Below are 20,385 nucleotides of genomic sequence, written 5' to 3' on the forward strand. Positions count from 1 at the left end.
ATCAGTACTATGTGTGTGTGTGTGTGTGTGTGTGTGTGTGTGTGTGTGTGTGTGTGTGTGTGTGTGTGTGTGTGTGTGTGTGTGTGTGTGTGTGTGTGTGTGTGTGTGTGTGTGTGTGTGTGTGTGTGTGTGTGTGTGTGTGTGTGTAGGAAATGATGCAGGCCAAATGGCCAACACAAAAAGCCAACAATCAATATACGTATATAAATATAAAATGTCTGTGCTGTCTAACTTCAAGGATTTTCTTTCACACAGGAGTAAGCGCTAGGATTTATAGTGTGTGAATATTGGTGTGATGTGAACGTGTGCTATTATAGCCTTTGTGAGCACATATTTATAAACATGTGTTTCTGTGATGTCAGCTCTGTGTGTGTGTGTGTGTGTGTGTGTGTGTGTGCATGTGTGTAGTGTATGCGTTTGTGTGTGTGTGTGTGTGTGTGTGTGTGTGTGTGTGTGTGTGTGTGTGTGTGTGTGTGTGTGTGTGTGTGTGTGTGTGTGTGTGTGTGTGTGTGTGTGTGTGTGTGTGTGTGTGTGTGTGTGTGTGTGTGTGTGTGTGTGTGTGTGTGTGTGTAGCAGTATGGGGTTGAGTGAATCTCTCTTTTCACCATCACCATTACTGCATGAAAGACCTGTCACTCTGCATTAGCTCTCTTCAGCTCTTCTGCTCCCCTTTTCTCATGTGTGTGTGTGTATGTGTGTGTATGTATGTGTGTGTGTGAGTGTGTGTATATATGTGTGTGTGTAAGATAGAAAGGGTGATGAAGAGAGAGGAAGGGAGGAAGGGGATGGGTAAAGCCATATTAAAGCCATAGAAGGTCATCTTTCAGTCAGTCCTCTGGTTGCCTGGTTCACACACAAATACACACGCACTGAATTAGAATAGTAGCGGTGTACAGGAACCACTGTCTATATGTCAACCTACAAACCAGCCGTTGTTGAATCATGCCTCAGAAGATGACAGTATTTCCAGCAGCAGTGTGTATTTGAGTCAAGGAGATGATGACATAATTATTATTAGGCGCGGGAAAACAGGGCATATTTCCTTCTGTGGTCTTGAGTCACCATCTTACCAAAAATAGCCTACCGTTACCGTTTCTATCCCCTCCCCTCTACACAATTATGCGTGGCATCTCTCTCTCTCTCTCTCTCTCTCTCTCTCTGCGGAACTGTGCTACCGCAATGCTCACAACCCTGCATTTCTTTAGAAAGCGGTGAAAATGGCCATCATATTCTGTTGTACGAAAATATAAAAACAATCCCGATTGATGAATCTCCATCCTGCCGACCTTCAACAAAATATCGACATCAATAACACTCTTAACTTGGTCATGGCTAGCATGCTATTTAGGCGTGCACGCAACTGACGCACGCACACACACGCTCCAATAACCACGTGTAGAAAAATGATGATTGCCAAAAGACTGTGGTATTAACATCTGTGTTGCCCCAAACAGAAGAGCCCTGTTGTAGCCTACACGCACAACAGCAAATGAATAGCCAGTTTATTCAGATTTTCGAGTAGCCAAGATTATCCGTTCACATCACTGAAGAGTTCCGTCGGATGCGACAAGTTGCTTACGTCGATGGCTCGGTGTGAGAGATAGAGGAACCAACGGGCAGACAGAGCGAACTAGCACTCGCGCAACTGGAGGGGAGGGGGAGACGCATTCTCACGGAGTACACACACGCATTGGCTACATCTACTGTAGACAAATTCGTGTTTAATTGAGTGATGTGTCTGTGTATCCGCTGTATATCTGTTAACCATTTCATCATATGGCTGAGTTATGTTTAGTAGAGAAATGACATACAGTTTATTACACGGTATTTTTTTCACGTAATTTTGTTTTATTACCCCCCTGTTTGTTATTTCGAGGCCGTTATTTGTCGTCCACCCCCTCTCTCTCTTTTTCTCTCCATCTCCTTTTCCTCTCTTTGGGAGTGCGACGGTCTTCGAATAAGCTTCTGAAACAATAAGCCTGCAGGTAAGACTTGTCTATAAGATTATTTACATTCGGGGCTTGTAATATAGGTTATACTATTGGTCATTGTTTAAGTGCTTGTATTTGGTTTAACGAAAAACCAATCAATCGATGGCTATTTGCAAGCTACATTCTCCTGCCAATTCGTTTCACACTGCTCGCAACTCACTAAAACAGTAACAGACCATGAATGTAGGCAATTAAACGTCCATTAATGTGCCTTTGTTCTGCAAATTACAATACAAGAGCAGAAATGATGCTTCGAATGCAACTACATATCCCCATAATATCGCGTTTGCGCGCGGGCGACAGCGCATCCATACACATCCGTTTATACAGGTGTTTAATATGGGTGTATGAGAATGTCCTGCACATTTTCACTGTGTTTGAGGTCATAGTGTGTGAATGTGTCTTTGATCCTCAGTCAAACGAGTTCTCACGCACTATGCCGGTCGGTCGGTCGCGTAACACTAGGCGTCCATTTTCCACGGTGGAGTCAGTGCAGTCAGTGTGATGTGTATACTGTATTAATGAATGCACTGCGGTCCGCATCGCTGTATTTCAGTCTCTCCATGCTCTCCGTCGCGGCTCTGTCTGTCGTGCTGTATCGAACATGTGTCTGTGTGGAATTGCTTTCATATCATCCATCCTTCACACGGTCTATCTCTGCCTGAATGCTCAAGCGCGCCAATTACTATGGAAGCCTATATTAGTTTCATGCTGTAGTCTAAATGCACCGCAGGATCTTATGGGCATGTCATTTGTGACCATCTTGTTTTGAGGCCTCTGCCTCTTCTCCTTAGAGGACCACCACACATGCCTTTTTTCTCTTAGATCCATACATAGGTTGTTCAATCATTAATTCTCCATAGGATAATGAAAGCTGAGGTGGAATAGTGTGCCCAAGTGCTATTTCACATTAGTGTGTGTTTTGAGTGTCCAGAGTGCAGAACAGCATCTTTGGAATGACATGTAGCTCATAAGTATTTGTATTTTTCTCTCATAAATGGCCATTTGCTCAGTTGTCACCAACATAGGCCCTCTCTCTCTCCTCTCTCTCCTCTCTCTCTCTCCCTCTCTCTCTCTCTCTCTCTCTCTCTCTCTCTCTCCTCTCTCCTCCTCTCTCTCTCTCCTCTCCTCTCTCCTCTCTCCTCTCTCTCTCTCTCTGCATCTCTCTCTCTCTCTCTCTCTCTCATCTCCTCTCTCTCCTCTCTACTCTCTCTCTCTCTCTCTCCTCTCTCCTCTCTCTCTCTCTCTCTCCTCCTCTCTCTCTCTCTCTCTCCTCTCTCCTCTCTCTCTCTCTCTCTCTCTCTCTCTCTCTCTCTCTCTCTCTCTCTCTCTCTCTCTCTCTCTCTCTCCCTCTCTCATCTCCTCTCTCTCATCTCTCTCTCTCTCTCTCTCTCTCTCTCTCTCTCTCTCTCTCTCTCTCTCTCTCTCTCTCTCTCTCTCTCTCTCTCTCTCTCCTCTCTCTCTCTCTCTCTCTGATGCAGCTCTCTGATGCAGCTCTGCTAGTCATCTGTTCAATTCTTAGAATTAACAGGCATTCAATTCCAAGCAATGTTCGACTACATTTGGACTGGGAACCCTATACCATTTGAAATGTCGGATTGCTTGACGATTATATCACGCCATCTCTCGGAATTCACCATCTTTCCCAGTAACCTATTTCTACACCTGCTACAGTAGCAAGTTATGTTATTCCACTATGTTGGCTGGAGCGGGAAGAATTATGGGGGATTTTGGAGCTGAACTGTAAGGCCATTCTGTCCATTGTATTGCTATGGTTCTTTCTGCAGCTCTGTTTTCTCCTGACCCCAGAGCATCCCCCTTAGACATGCTCTCTGTATTGGTTGTTGTTCTGTGATGATGTGTGTGACTGTCCAGAGGGGCCTTGCTCTTCCATGCATGTAGTCATCTACTGCAGCTGCAGCACTGTCAGGAACCATGCCATTGCATTTGTCTGACCTCTTGATGTAATAACGTAGTCCAAGTTGTTGGGCTGATACATTCAGAATCCACTGCAATATAGAGCTTTACATGGTGGTCAATTTTTTTTGCACAATTACTTTCACCTGATTAATTTCCCCCAGAATATAAGGACTGTGGTCTGTTCCAAACATCCTTTCTTAAAGCAGCCCTGTAAGATAGAACAGGGGTTCCCAAAGTTTTTCACTCTGGGCCCCCCTTCCAGCATTGGGGAACAGTGTGTGTTATAAATAGCTCGCTAAGTTATGCTATGACTGACACAACAAGAGCAACTGATGATGCACTACCCAATTTTGAAATTTTACCTTGTGCATTCTACTATTACAACTTGAAAGAGTAAGTTTAAAGCCGGTCTGAGTTCCTTTAAAAAATAAATGTATAATAATAATAAGTTGGGGCTAGCTGGATAGACTTGTAGACTGTGAGCTAGCTGGATAGACTTTGTCACGAGCGTGTGTAGAGACAGACCAAGGTGCAGCGGAGGTTGAGTTCCACATCTTTATTTCTAAGTGAAACTTAAGCAAAACAAACAATAAAGAAACAACGAAACGTGACTAAGTGGTGCACATGCACAAAACACAAAATAATATCCCACAAACACAGGTGGGAAAAACAGCTACTTAAATCTGATCCCCAGTTAGAGACAACGATTACCAGCTGCCTCTAATTGGGAATCATACAAATCACCAACATAGAAAATAAACTAGAACACCACATAGAAATAAATAAACTAGGTCACACCCTGACCTACTTCACCATAGAAAAACAATGGCTCTCTATGGTCAGGGCGTGACAGTACTCCGGCCGCAAATCCTGAAACCAAATAGGGAGGGTAGGGGGGGGTGATTAGTGTCGGTGGAGGCTCTGGTGCGGGACGTAGTACCAGCTCATCCCGCGGATCCGCCAGCATCGGGGGCGGCTCTGGTGCGGGACGAAGAACCCGCCCAGCTCGCGGATCTACCATCTTTGGTGGTGGCTCTGGTGCGGGCCGAAGAACCCGCTCATCCCGTGGATCCAGCCATGGATCCAGGCTGAACACTGTGCCTGGACTGGATCTCGATACCGAGGAAGGCTCTTGCCATGGAGCGGGACTGGACACCGGCCCTGGCCTGGACATCGGTGCAGAGGAAGACTCCTGCCATGGAGCGGGACTGGACGCCGTGTCTGGACTGGGCATCGGCGCCGAGGAGGGCTCCTGCCATGGAGCTGGACTGGACGCCGTGTTTGAACTGGACACCGGCGTAGAGGAAGGCTCCTGCCATGGAGCGAGACTGGACGGCGTGTCTGGACTGGGCTTCAGCGCAGAGGAGAGCTCCTGGAGGTTCCGGACTGTGGACCGTCGCCAGAGGTTCCGGGTTGTGGACCGTCTCAGGAGGTTCCGGGTTGTGGACCGTCTCAGGAGGTTCCGGGTTGTGGACCGTCTCAGGAGGTTCCGGGTTGTGGACCGTCTCAGGAGGTTCCGGACTGTGGACCGTCTCAGGAGGTTCCGGACTGTGGACCGTCTCACGGGAGGTTCCGGACTGTGGACCGTCTCAGGAGGTTCCGGACTGTGGACCGTCTCACGGGAGGTTCCGGACTGTGGACCGTCTCAGGAGGTTCCGGACTGTGGACCGTCTCAGGAGATTCCGGACTGTGGACCGTCTCAGAAGGTTCCGGACTGTGGACCGTCGTTGGAGATTCTGGACTGTGAAACGTCGCTGGAGGTTCCGGACTGTGGACCGTCTCAGGAGATTCCGGACTGTGGACCGTCTCAGAAGGTTCCGGACTGTGGACCGTCGTTGGAGATTCTGGACTGTGAAACGTCGCTGGAAGCTCTGGACCGGGGAGCGTCGCTGGAAGCTCTGGACTGGGGACCGTCGCCGGAAGCTCTGGACTGGTGACCGTTGCCGGAAGCTCTGGACTGGGGACCATCACCGGAAGCTCTGGACTGGGAACCGTCGACGGAAGCTCTGGACTGGGAACTGTCGCCGGAAGCTCTGGACTGTGAAGGCACACTGGAGGCCTGATGCGTGGGGCTGGTACAGGTGGCACCGGACTGGTGACACGCACTTCAGGGCGAGTGCGGGGAGGAGGCACAGGACGTACCGGACTGGGGAAGCGCACTGGAGGCCTGGTGCGTGGAGCCGGCACAAGTGATACCGCACTGGAGACACGCACTTCAGGGCGAGTGCGGGGAGCAGGCACAGGACGTACCGGACTGGGAAGGCGCACTGGAAGCCTAGTGCGTGGAGCTGCAAACAGGACGTACTGGGCTGTGGAGACGTACTGGAGACCTGGTGCGTATAGCCTGCATCAATGGTACCGGTTCGATGACACACCTTACTCGGCAAGTGGGAGGAGCTGGCACAGGACGTACTGGGCTGTGGAGTTGCACTGGAGACCTGGTGCGTAGAACCGGCACACATGGCACCGGACTAATGACACGCTCCTCAAGGCGAGTGTGGAGAGCTGGCACAGGACGTACAGGGCTGGGAAGGCGTACTGGAGACCTGGTGCGTGGAGCCGGCACACCTTTCACCAGACTGATAGCACGCTCCTCAGGATGAGTACGGAGAGCTGACTCAGGTGACATTAAACCGATAACACGCTCCTTAGGGCAAATGTCGTGCATCCTCCAACAATTCAATAACTCTCTCATTTCTCTCTCCTCCAAATTCTCCCTCAGCTCACTGTTGGTCTCTGATTCTCTCCGTTCACTCTTCTCCAATTTCTCCCTCTTCTCCCAGACTGGCTCTGGATCACTCCTCGGCTCCGCCGACCACCCTTTGTGCCCGACCCAAAAAATATTTCCGGGCTGTTTTTTGGGCTTTTTATGCGGCCGCGAACCCCAGCGTCGTCGCTGTCCTCCATCATAACCTTCCGTCTGCCGCTCCTGCCAAGGAAGGCAATCTTGTCCTGCCAGGATTTCCTCCCAAGTCCAGGAGCCCTTCCCATCCAGGATCTCCTCCCAAGTCCAGGATACACTCTCCTCCTGGGCACGCTGCTTGATCCTGTTGTGGTGGGATATTCTGTCACCACCGTGTGTAAAGACGGACCAAGGCGCAGCGGAGGTTGAGTTCCACATCTTTATTTCTAAGTGAAACTTGAGCAAATCAAACAATAAAGAAACAACGAAACATGACTAAGTGGACAAAACACAAAATAATATCCCACAAACACAGGAGGGAAAAACAGCTAATCCCCAATTAGAGACAACGATTACCAGCTGCCTCTAATTGGCAATCATACAAATCACCAACATAGAAAATAAACTAGAGCACCACATAGAAATAAATAAACCTACTTCACCATAGAGAAATAGAGAAACAATGCTCTCTATGGTCAGGGCGTGACAGACTTGTAGACTGTGAGCTAGCTGGATAGACTTGTAGACTGTGAGCTAGCTGGATAGACTTGTAGACTGTGAGCTAGCTGGATAGACTTGTAGACTGTGAGCTAGCTGGATAGACTTGTAGACTGTGAGCTAGCTGGATTGACTTGTAGACTGTGAGCTAGCTGGATAGACTTGTAGACTGTGAGCTAGCTGGATTGACTTGTAGACTGTGAGCTAGCTGGATAGACTTGTAGACTGTGAGCTAGCTGGATTGACTTGTAGACTGTGAGCTAGCTGGATAGACTTGTAGACTGTGAGCTAGCTGGATTGACTTGTAGACTGTGAGCTAGCTGGATTGACTTGTTGACTGTGAGCTAGCTGGATTGACTTGTAGACTGTGAGCTAGCTGGATTGACTTGTAGACTGTGAGCTAGCTGGATTGACTTGTAGACTGTGAGCTAGCTGGATAGACTTGTAGACTGTGAGCTAGCTGGATAGACTTGTAGACTGTGAGCTAGCTGGATTGACTTGTAGACTGTGAGCTAGCTGGATAGACTTGTAGACCGTGAGCTAGCTGGATAGACTTGTAGACTGTGAGCTAGCTGGATAGACTTGTAGACTGTGATTTAGCTGGATTGACTTGTAGACTGTGAGCTAGCTGGATAGACTTGTAGACTGTGAGCTAGCTGGATAGACTTGTAGACTGTGAGCTAGCTGGATTGACTTGTAGACTGTGAGCTAGCTGGATAGACTTGTAGACTGTGAGCTAGCTGGATTGACTTGTAGACTGTGAGCTAGCTGGATTGACTTGTAGACTGTGAGCTAGCTGGATAGACTTGTAGACTGTGAGCTAGCTGGATTGACTTGTAGACTGTGAGCTAGCTGGATAGACTTGTAGACCGTGAGCTAGCTGGATAGACTTGTAGACCGTGAGCTAGCTGGATTGACTTGTAGACTGTGAGCTAGCTGAATTGACTTGTAGACTGTGAGCTAGCTGGATTGACTTGTAGACTGTGAGCTAGCTGGATTGACTTGTAGACTGTGAGATAGCTGGATAGACTTGTAGACCGTGAGCTAGCTGGATTGACTTGTAGACCGTGAGCTAGCTGGATAGACTTGTAGACTGTGAGATAGCTGGATTGACTTGTAGACCGTGAGCTAGCTGGATTGACTTGTAGACCGTGAGCTAGCTGGATTGACTTCTAACTCATTTAGAAGCCCTCCACATTGACAGCTGTTTGATTTATTGTCACTCACCAAACTGCTTTTCAATTGTGTGTTGATCAATGTTTTATGCAGAAAGGTCAAATCCATGCTACTACGCTGGTGTATTGGTGAGACCCAGTAAGATAAGGGTCCATGTTAACTCAACCCATTGACTCTGTGATTTAACAGTGAGTGTTGGGCCTGCTACAGTTTGTCTATAGTACTATTCAACTAGTTGAATCCGGCAGGGGCGCAACTTTCACTGGGGTGGCCCCCCCCCCCCCCCCCCCCGTATTCTGAAATTGCATTTTAGTCCCCTCCAGTTTTATCATTGGAATGTGATAGAAAATAAGGCAACGGTGAGATTTAGGACCATGTGGACGCCTCCGAGCGGTCAGGTAGGCTGTTTGGAGTGTTTATCCGACTGGATACATTTTTGTTATATAAACTCAATTATGTCCCCCCATTTCTAAAACCAAAGTTGCGCCCCTGGAATGAGGTGTGGTGTAGATCTGCAGGTCTCCCATAGATAATCAATAATAGATACGCAGTACCCCCATAGATATTACATTTGCATTGAACAGATAGTACAGTTTGATCAGTTTGAGATTTAATGTCGTAGTCAGTTTACGACAAACCAAAGGGATCTTCTGACAATTAGACAGAGACATCCAGGCCTCCATGCATCCAGCACGTGTCTTTAAACGGCATGAAAAAGAAGTGTTACGCACTAATTAATCAAACTTTTCTTAGGTGATTCATAGAAAGTGTAATTCTTTATGACAGGTTTATAGAGGGCCCTATCAGCTCCACTTATCTGACTCTCAATCTGTCATCTGTTGTGCTCTTACTGTTCTGGCGTTACTGAGGCCAGGCCTCTGCTCTGTCTAGCTCTGCTGCCTGCCTAACTGGGGATCATTATAGGCCACTGACCATTGTCCTCCTTCCTTCTCTGTTTGAGGACACTGTTTCCAGGTTGCTCTGATTGAGGTGCTGGGTCATTCCATCTAGGAAATGTGGCTCCAATTGGTTTCTGTTGGTAATCTTGGTGTTGGGCAGGTTTGAATATACGTTTTTGTTCAAAATGACAAATTGCTTTACATTGAAAGGGGGGAACTCACTTCATCCAATGTCAGTGTGGAACACCCACTACCCAATGAGGAGCACTGGCCTAGGGGTAAAAGTGATATCAACCAACTTATGGGTGACCTAGAACAGTTGGACAGAATATCTGAAACTTTTGAACATTTCCTCTTTCTTTTCCCCTTTCCATCTAGTTTCTTGTCATGTCACTATACTGTAATTCCAGTCCCAGGAAGGAATGATTTCTTCTCCCCCCGTCTCCCTTCTCTCACTCCCTCTGTTTCTCTCTTTAGTGAAACGCAGTAGTCGAGTTCTGCAATGATCATCATTTCTGTCATGCAGCAATTGTTCAGAGGATCAATGCTTTTGTAGCAGGGCTGCCTTTTATGACTATGGTTCTGAGCTCCCATTCTTCTATCCAGTCTCTCCATACCCAGCCACTCCTTAACCATCCTCTCCTTACCCAGCCTCTCATTAACCAGCCTCTCATTAACCAGTCTATCCTTAACCGGTCTCTCCTTAACCCATCTCTCCTTACCCAGCCTTTCCTTAACCAGTCTCTCCTTACCCAGCCTCTCCTTAACCAGTCTCTCCTTACCAGCCTCTCCTTAACCAGTCTCTCCTTACCCAGCCTCTCATTATAGTGTACCCAGTCTCTGCATTTCTCTCCCCCAGTCTCTTCCCAGTCTCTCTCAAGTCTCTTCCCCAGTCTCTCCCCACCCCAGTCTCTCCCCAGTCTCTCTTACTCTCTCCCCAGTCTCTCTCCAGTCCTCTTTCCAGTGTCTCTCCAGTCTTGCGTCCCCAGTCTCTTTCCAGTCTCTCCCCCAGTCTCTCCCCCAGTCTCCCGCCAGTCTCTCTCCAGTCTCTCCCCACTCTCTCTCCAGTCTCTCTCCAGTCTCTCCTTACCCAGCCTCTCCTTAACAAGTCTCTCCTTACCAAGCCTCTCATTATAGTGTACCCAGTCTCTGCAATCTCTCCCCCAGTCTCTTCCCAGTCTCTTTCAAGTCTCTTCCCCAGTTTCCAACCAGTCTCTCCCCAGTCTCTCTCACTCCATCCCCAGTCTCTCCCCAGTCTCTCTCCAGTCTCTCTCCAGTCTCTCTCCAGTCTCTCTCCAGTCTCTTCTCATCTCTTTCCAGTCTCTCCCCAGTCTCTCTCACTCCATCCCCAGTCTCTCCCCAGTCTCTCTCCAGTCTCTCTCACTCCATCCCCAGTCTCTCCCCAGTCTCTCCCCAGTCTCTCTCCAGTCTCTTCTCATCTCTTTCCAGTGTCTCTCCAGTCTTGCATCCCAAGTCTCTTTCCAGTCTCTTTCCAGTCTCTTTCCAGTCTCTTTCCAGTCTCTCTCCAGTCTCTTTCCAGTCTCTTTCCAGTCTCTCTCCAGTCTCTCTCCAGTCTCTTCCCAGTCTCTTCCCAGTCTCTTCCCAGTCTCTCTCCAGTCTCTTCCCAGTCTCTCTCCAGTCTCTCTCCAGTCCCTCTCCAGTCTCTCTCTCCAGTTTTCTCGCCAGTCTCTCCCCAGTGTCTCTCCAGTCTCTCCTCAGTCTTTCTGCAGTCTCTCAACAGTCAAATGTTTCTCACGTCGTCATCTGATTGAGAGAGGATCAAGTCTTTCTATCAGCGCAGCCAATGTCTGCTTATAGCGCATCATGCCTGCTCCACTTCCTCATTGCTAGCTGTAGCCTGTCCTGAGGAAACACTGCTTTCACTGGGAGTCTGGGCTGCATCACCACTTATTATGCTGCACAGAAGATATACTTGAATAATGCAACACGGCATGTAGAAATGTTTCAACTGTTAATTACTGTTCACATGACAATGTCCATTACAGGCTAGAACAATTTACAATGCAAGATGATGCTGTTAGCTTCCAGCTTTGTAGGCTAACTTTCATTGCTAGCTTACAAGTGAAGCTAACATCAATTCACTACCAAAGTACCTTTTTTGCAAACCATTGAGCAAAAATATTGCTGATTTCAAGCTGATTGTCACCAAAAACTTTATTAATTCACTTTCGCCTCACATCTTCAGCCTCGCACTGACTGTGTGTGAATGATGTCATGGGTCTGAAAAAGACAGCAATAACTTTTATAAAATAAGTCCCAAATGGAAGAGAAACAGATGTTTTTCATCTATAGCCAAAACAAGCTCAATAACGCAATGCATGCACACTTGAGGTCGACCGATTCAGATTTTTCAACGCGATACCGATACCGATTATTGGAGGACCAAAAAAAGCCGATACCGATTAATCGGACGACACATTTTTTTGATTGTTTTTTATAAGATACGTTTAATTTTTTTTATTTTTTTATTTTACCGTTATTTTACCAGGTAAGTTGACTGAGAACACGTTCTCATTTGCAGCAACGACCTGGGGAATAGTTACAGGGGAGAGGAGGGGGATGAATGAGCCAATTGTAAACTGGGGATTATTAGGTGACCATGATGGTTTGAGGGCCAGATTGGGAATTTAGCCAGGACACCGGGGTTAACACCCCTACTCTTACGATAAGGGCCATGGGATCTTTAATGACCTCAGAGAGTCAGGACACCCGTTTAACGTCCCATCCGAAAGACGGCACCCTACACAGGGCAGTGTCCCCAATCACTGCCCTGGGGCATTGGGATATTTTTTAGACCAGAGGAAAGAGTGCCTCCTACTGGCCCTCCAACACCACTTCCAGCAGCATCTGGTCTCCCATCCAGGGACTGACCAGGACCAACCCTGCTTAGCTTCAGAAGCAAGCCAGCAGTGGTATGCAGGGTGGTATGCTGCTGGCATAAATGCTAGCTAGCAACTTATGTTGGCTCAATGCAGCCACAAGGTCCTTTTGATGCTGCACTCGCGTAACAGGTGGTCATTCTGGAGTAAAAATTCAGGTATCGTGACAACACTAATACACATCTACTTTAACAAAACGGACAAATGTAACTAAGGCTGGAAATGTCAATACAATCAAACTAGCAAGGGCAATGATCACAAGCCAGTCATAACGTGGCTAATATGCTAGTGTATCTATTTATGTAGCAAGCTAAAACCACAGAGCCTAACTTTAGCTAGCTAGATAGAGGACGTCATGTCATTGAAGGAATGGGTGAGTGACTGACTTTTTCTCCTCGAATCGTTTTTCGGTGGCTACACAGCTAGAGATGCACTTGTCATTTGGTTAGCTAGCAAGAAATGTGAATCGCTTTTCTAGCTAGCTAGGTATGCTGAACGACTGTTATCCAGTTAGCAAATTCACTCTGGCTAGCTATCTACTCCGATTTCAGACCACTCTTGTCTGAGTGTGCCAGAGTGAAGAATAACTGATGGATTTACGAATGTGCAAGACCCTCTGAATATGACTGATGTTAGTAAAAAAAAAGTCATAGTTAGTCACGAACACTCTGGATAACATGTAAACAGCCTAACCAGCTCTGCTAAGGTGAGTAAAATGGTCAGTGAGGTGTTTTCTCATTTGTGTCTGGAAGTAGCTAGCTAGCAAGCTAGCCAACTTTAGCCAATTAGTTGGGTGCTTGGTTGGGACAACGCATGCATTGGCAGGCAAGCTGCAGAAAGATGAGCAGGCTACAATTATCCGTCGTTTATCAGTGCAATTATGACAGCCATCAAGCTGAAAAAGTTTTTGAGGATTTATCTAATGTTCCTTCATTAGATATTAGCTCACCTTGCTTTGGCTAGCATTAGTTGTTGATCTTGTAGTTGTTGATATGCATATAGGCAAAGATAGCCTACCTTTTTATGGTTGTTTGATCAATAGAACTGTAGAGTTCCCAAATGTAAGAAGACTCCCGTGGTATTTAGATACATATTTGCAGATATCCATTCAAGTGTATTCTGTGGTTTTTGCAGAATGCGTGCTAATGATCTAAAGTCGCGCTGTTGCAACTGCCTGTAACATGCTGACCAGACCGCTCGCACACGTGCATCCACCATCGCACGCATGTTGATTTTTTCCACCCACACCAGACGCGATCAGGACATGCAGGTTGAAATATCAAAACTAACTCTGAACCAACTATATTCATTTGGGGACAGGTCGAAGAGCATTAAACATGTATGGCAATTTAGCTAGCTAGCTTGCTGATGCTAGCTAATTTGTCATGGGACATAAACATTTGGTTCTTATTTTACCTATTTAACCAAGGTCCTCTACTAAGGTCCTCTACTCTGACTATGAATCCAGAGATAAAAGGGTAAACGGAGTTAGTTTCTAGTAATCTCTCCTCCTTCAGGCTTCTTCTTCCTTGGACTTTATATGATGGTTGGCAATCAACTTTAAGGTGCATTACCACCACCAACTGGACTGGAGTGTGGACCTCAGTTCATCTTTCAATCACCCATGTGGGTATATGCTCCTAAAAACCAACGAGGAGATGGGAGAGGCGGGACATGCAGAACCAAGTTCTATTTTAGCGCCTGGCTACGCAGACATTCGTTGACGTATGCGAGCAGTGTGGGTGCAATGATTGAATAACATGTATGTGTACATTGATTTTGCAACGCTCGCACATGGAACGCAGGTGGTGTGGTCAGCATGTAAACACACAGTTCAGTTCAAAGTGAATGATGGCATGCTCTTGTGGCAAATGGCTTATTTGCATATTGACCTACTGTACCTCTGATTGGCTACGGTGCCCCAGTCTGCATAGACTCCGCTGCTGGACAAGACAGATGTTTTTATTCAATTTTATTTACTGCAGTTTCTAATAATTGTCCAAACGCACGGCCGCTTTCCCACTTTATATTGCTATAGAATTTTCACTAATGCCTTAGTATTCGTCATTCCCAAACATTCTAAGAATTTATGAAAATGACCATATCTAAGTGCTCGCTTCTCAGAAAATGTTTTTAAATGTGTAATATTCTTCCTGGGGGTGTATATTAACAGATGTTTTACAAATGTTTCTAAAATGCTGTCAGTTTCACAATAATGGAGGGATACATGTACCTGTACTATAGAGCCTTAATGGAGGGATACATGTACCTGTACTATAGAGCCTTAATGGAGGGATACATGTACCTGTACTATAGAGCCTTAATGGAGGGATACATGGACCTGTACTATAGAGCCTTAATGGAGGGATACATGTACCTGTACTATAGAGCCTTAATGGAGGGACACATGAACCTGTACTATAGCGCCTTAATGGAGGGATACATGTACCTGTAATATAGAGCCTTAATGGAGGGATACATGGACCTGTACTATAGAGCCTTAATGGAGGGATACATGGACCTGTACTATAGCGCCTTAATGGAGGGATACATGTACCTTTACCATAGAGCCTTAATGGAGGGATACATGTACCTGTACTATAGAGCCTTAATGGAGGGATACATGTACCTGTACTATAGAGCCTTAATGGAGGGATACATGCACCTGTTCTATAGAGCCTTAATGGAGGGATACATGTACCTGTACCATAGAGCCTTAATGGAGGGATACATGCACCTGTTCTATAGAGCCTTAATGGAGGGATACATGTACCTGTACTATAGAGCCTTAATGGAGGGATACATGTACCTGTACTATAGAGCCTTAATGGAGGGATACATGTACCTGTACTATAGAGCCTTAATGGAGGGATACATGTACCTGTACTATAGAGCCTTAATGGAGGGATACATGTACCTGTACTATAGAGCCTTAATGGAGGGATACATGTACCTGTACTATAGAGCCTTAATGGAGGGATACATGTACCTGTACTATAGAGCCTTAATGGAGGGATACATGTACCTGTACCATAGAGCCTTAATGGAGGGATACATGCACCTGTTCTATAGAGCCTTAATGGAGGGATACATGTACCTGTACTATAGAGCCTTAATGGAGGGATACATGTATCTGTTCTATAGAGCCTTAATGGAGGGATACATGTACCTGTACTATAGCGCCTTAATGGAGGGATACATGTACTATAGATCCTTAGTGGTGGGATACATGTCCCTGTACTATAGAGCCTTAATGGAGGGATACATGTATCTGTACTATAGCGCCTTAGTGGTGGGATACATGTACCTGTACTATAGAGCCTTAATGGAGGGATACATGTACCTGTACTATAGAGCCTTAATGGAGGGATACATGTATCTGTTCTATAGAGCCTTAATGGAGGGATACATGTACCTGTACTATAGAGCCTTAATGGAGGGATACATGTACCTGTACTATAGAGCCTTAATGGAGGGATACATGTACCTGTACTATAGAGCCTTAATGGAGGGATACATGTACCTGTACTATATAGCCTTAATGGAGGGATACATGTACCTGTACTATAGAGCCTTAATGGAGGGATACATGTACTATAGAGCCTTAGTGGTGGGATACATGTCCCTGTACTATAGAGCCTTAATGGAGGGATACGTGTAACTGTTCTATAGAGCCTTAACAGAGGAATACTATACAGTATAACTATATAAGGGGGAAACTTACTCTCGTGGACAGATTCTCGTGGACAGATTCTCGTGGACACATGAAATGGTGAGAATCTGTCAAGGCTCACATAGATCTATGTGATTACAAACAGCTGTAGTTCCTGGTTTGGGATTTTCCTCAGTGATTATTTGGACGAATCAAGATTGACGAAGGCAGTGCATAAAACTGGTGCAGTGATTTTCTAGCCTTGTGCGGATGATAAACTGTTTCCACTACATTCCACAGCCACAAAGTCAAATGTAATATATCGTAAAAATTTATGAAAACAAAAATGTGCTTTTTTTGGCCATGATAAATGTAGGTGAAATTAGCAGGGGGGGTTGGCTGAGTTTTCCATCCTATTCCCGCTCTGGTCTCAGATCCACAATGAACGTCTATCTCAGAGCTCCAATGGAGGGCTTCACACACTGCTGTGTAAATACAGTTGAAGTCGGAAGTTTACACACACCTAGGTTGGAGTCATTAAAACTCGTTTTTCAACCACTCCACAAATTTCTTGTTAACAAACTATAGTTCTGGCAAGTCGGTTAGGACATCTACTTTGTGCATGACACAAGTAATTTTTCCAACAATTGTTTACAGACAGGTTATTTCACTTATAATTCACTGTATCACAATTCCAGTGGGTCAGAAGTTTACATACACTAAGTTGACTGTGACTTTAAACAGCTTGGAAAATTGCAGAAAATTATGTCATGGCTTCAGAAGCTTCTGATAGGTTAATTGACATAATTTGAGTCAATTGGAGGTGTACCTGCGGATGTATTTCAAGGCCTACCTTCAAACTCAGTGCCTCTTCACTTGACATCATGGGAAAATCAAAAGAAATCAGCCAAGACCTCAGAAAAATAATTGTAGCCCTCCACATCCTTGGGAGAAATTTCCAAACGCGTGAAGGTACCACGTTCATCTGTACAAACAATAGCACGCAAGTATAAACACCATGGGACCACGCAGCCATCATACCGCTCAGGAAGGAGACGCGTTCTGTCTCCTGGAGATGAACGTACTTTGGTGCGAAAAGTGCAAATCAATCCCAGAACAACAGCAAAGGACCTTGTGAAGATGCTGGAGGAAACAGGTAAAAAAAAACTGAAAGGCCGCTCAGCAAGGAAGAAGCCACTGCTCCAAAACCGCCATTAAAAAGCCAGACTACAGTTGCAACTGCAATTGGGGACAAAGATCGTACTTTTTGGAGAAATGTCCTCTGGTCTGACGAAACAAAATGGCAGCATCAGGTTGTGTGGGTGCTTTGCTGCAGGAGGGACTGGTGCACTTCACAAAATAGATGGCATCATGAGACAGGAAAATTATGTGGATATATTGAAGCAACATCTCAAGACATCAGTCAGGAAGTTAAAGCTTGGTCGCAAATGGGGCTTCCAAATGGACAATGATCCCAAGCATAATTCCAAAGTTGGGGCAAAATGGCTTAAGGACAACAAAGTCAAGGTATTGGAGTGGCCATCACAAAGCCCTGACCTCAATCCTTTAGAAGATTTGTGGGCAGAACTGAAAAAGAGTGTGCGAGCAAGGAGGCCTTCAAACCTGACTCATATACACCAGCTCTGTCAGGAGGAATGGGTCAAAATTCACCCAACTTATTGTGGGAACCTTGTGGAATGCTACCTGAAACGTTTGACCCAAGTTAAACAATTTAAAGGCAATACTAACAAATACTAATTAAGTGTATGTAAACTTCTGACCCACTGGGAATTTAAAGAAGGAAATAAAAGCTGAAATAAATCATTCTCTCTACTATTAGTCTGGCATTTCACATTCTTAAAATAAAATGGTGATTCTAACTGACCTAAGGCAGGGAATCTTTACTAGGATTTAATGTCAGGAATTGTGAAAAACTGAGTTTAAATGTATTTGGCTAAGGTGTATGTAAACTTCCGACTTCAACTGTACATACAGTCGTGGCCAAACGTTTTGAGAATGACACAAATATATATTTTCACAAAGTTTGCTGCTTCTGTGTCTTTAGATATTTTAGTCAGATGTTACTGAAGTATAATTACAAGCATTTTATAAGTGTCAAAGGCTTTTATTGACAATTACATGAAGTTGATGCAGAGTCAATATATGCAGTGTTGACCCTTCTTTTTCAAGACCTCTGCAATCTGTCCTGGCATGCTGTCAATTAACTTCTGGGCCACATCCTGACTGATGGCAGCCCATTCTTGCATAATCAATGCTTGGTTTGTCAGAATTTGTAGGTTTTTGTTTGTCCACCCGTCTCTTGAGGATTGACCACAAGTTCTCAATGGGATCAAGGACTGGTGAGTTTCCTGGCATGGACCTAAAATATCGATGTTTTGTTCCCCGAGCCACTTAGTTATCACTTTTTCCTTATGGCAAGATGCTCCATCATGCTGGAAAAGGCATTATTCGTCACCAAACTGTTCCTGGATGGTTGGGAGAAGTTGCTCTCGGAGGATGTGTTGGTACCATTCTTTATTCATGGCTGTGTTCTTAGGCAAAATTGTGAGTGAGCCCACTCCCTTGGCTGAGAAGCAACCCCACACATGAATGGTCTCAGGATGCTTTACTATTGGCATGACACAGGACTGATGGTCGCGCTCACCTTGTCTTCTCCGGACAAGCTTTTTTCCGGATGCCCCAAACAATCGGAAAAGGGATTCATCAGAGAAAATGACTTTACCCCAGTCCTCAGCAGTCCAATCCCTGTACCTTTTGCAGAGTATCAGTCTGTCCCTGATGTTTTTCCTGGAGAGAAGTGGCTTCTTTGCTGCCCTTCTTGACACCAGGCCATCCCCCATAAGTCTTCGCCTCACTGTGCATGCAGATGCACTCACACCTGCCTGCTGCCATTCCTGAGCAAGCTCTGTACTGGTGGTGCCCCGATCCAGCAGCTGAATCAACTTTAGGAGACATTCCTGGCACTTGCTGGACTTTCTTGGGCGCCCTGAAGCCTTCTTCACAACAATTGAACCGATCTCCATGAAGTTCTTGATGATCTGATAAATGGTTGATTTAGGTGCAATCTTACTGGCAGCAATATCCTTGCCTGTGAAGCCCTTTTTGTGCAAAGCAATGATGACGGCACGTGTTTCCTTGCAAGTAACCATGTTTGACAGAGGAAGAACAATGATTCCAAACACCACCCTCCTTCTGAAGCTTCCAGTCTGTTATTCGAACTCAGTCAGCATGACAGAGTGATCTCCAGCCTTGTCCTTGTCAACACTCACACCTGTGTTAACGAGAGAATCACTGAGATGATGTCAGCTGGTTCTTTTGTGGCAGGGCTGAAATGCAGTGGAAATGTTTTTTGGGGATTCAGTTCATTTTCATGGCAAAGAGGCACTTTGCAATTAATTGCAATTCATCTGATCACTCTTCATAACATTGAGTCAATTGGAGTATATGCAAATTGCCATCATACAAACTGAGGCAGCAGACTTTGTGAAAATTAATATTTGTCTCATTCTCAAAACTTTTGGCCACGACTGTAAAACCTGTGGTTTCCTGTCATGGAAATGTACTAGCTGGTGTGTTGCATGATGTGGTGGTGCTGTATATCAGTGTGATGAATCAGCCCTATATGGTATCAGAGACATAAAGCCACTCTGCCTGTGTAGAGTCACTGAGTGTAAAGAGCAGAGATAACAGACTTCACAGGACCGCCTCCTCCTTCTGACTGTCATGTTCAGTGAACAACAGTCACACAACATGGGCCCCCCTGCCTGTGTGTGCATGCGTGCGTGGGCCCACGACAATGTAGTTGGCTAAAGCACTTTCCATTGATCTACTGTAAAGTGATGGAGTGTTAATGGTTTAGATGTTTAGATGATGTTTATATTGACTGTGTATTATGCTCGTGTGCGTGTGTGTGTGTGTGTGTGTGTGTGTGTGTGTGTGTGTGTGTGTGTGTGTGTGTGTGTGTGTGTGTGTGTGTGTGTGTGTGTGTGTGTGTGTGTGTGTGTGTGTGTGTGTGTGTGTGTGTGTGTGTGTGTGTGTGCGAGAGCATCATTTTGAGGTCATATGAATTTAACATTTTAATTACTCTGCCATTTTCAAAGTTACACCCGCCCCGTCCTTAACTTGTCTTAACTTTTCTTAAATAGGTCTATTCAACATGCTGCCTTTGTTAGAATTTCCATAACTAAGCAGTTTTAGGAGGACAAGTCACCCCCCCCCCCCCCCCCCACCCTTCCTTCACCCGACAGTTGGCTGCCATCTGACAATGGCCTACTGTACACCTAAACTAGATCAAAACGAATTTCACACATAGGCCTATAATAATTGATGTAGCCTAAAAACAAGTTTAAATTGACAATAGTCTGATGGGTGACAATATTATCAATTGCCTTGTGAATGAAGAGATTGCAGTGCAGTATGGGTAATT

General features: G+C 45.7%; 1 protein-coding gene across 2 annotated transcripts in view; it reads left to right on the plus strand.

The window, feature by feature from the left end:
* The first annotated feature begins 1,394 nt into the window (after positions 1 to 1,394).
* LOC129857168 (voltage-dependent calcium channel gamma-4 subunit-like) overlaps positions 1,395 to 20,385 on the plus strand; it is a 91,390-nt gene continuing 72,399 nt past the window's right edge. Inside the window, exon 1 of one of the 2 annotated variants that reach the window (XM_055925160.1) lies at positions 1,395 to 1,985. The gene's annotated coding sequence lies outside the window, so the exon portion shown is untranslated. The remainder of the gene's footprint in view (positions 1,986 to 20,385) is intronic. The other variant, XM_055925159.1, reaches the window with a different exon arrangement.

The sequence above is a fragment of the Salvelinus fontinalis genome, chromosome 6 (genome assembly GCF_029448725.1).
Source record: "Salvelinus fontinalis isolate EN_2023a chromosome 6, ASM2944872v1, whole genome shotgun sequence".
NCBI classification, from domain to species: domain Eukaryota; kingdom Metazoa; phylum Chordata; class Actinopteri; order Salmoniformes; family Salmonidae; genus Salvelinus; species Salvelinus fontinalis.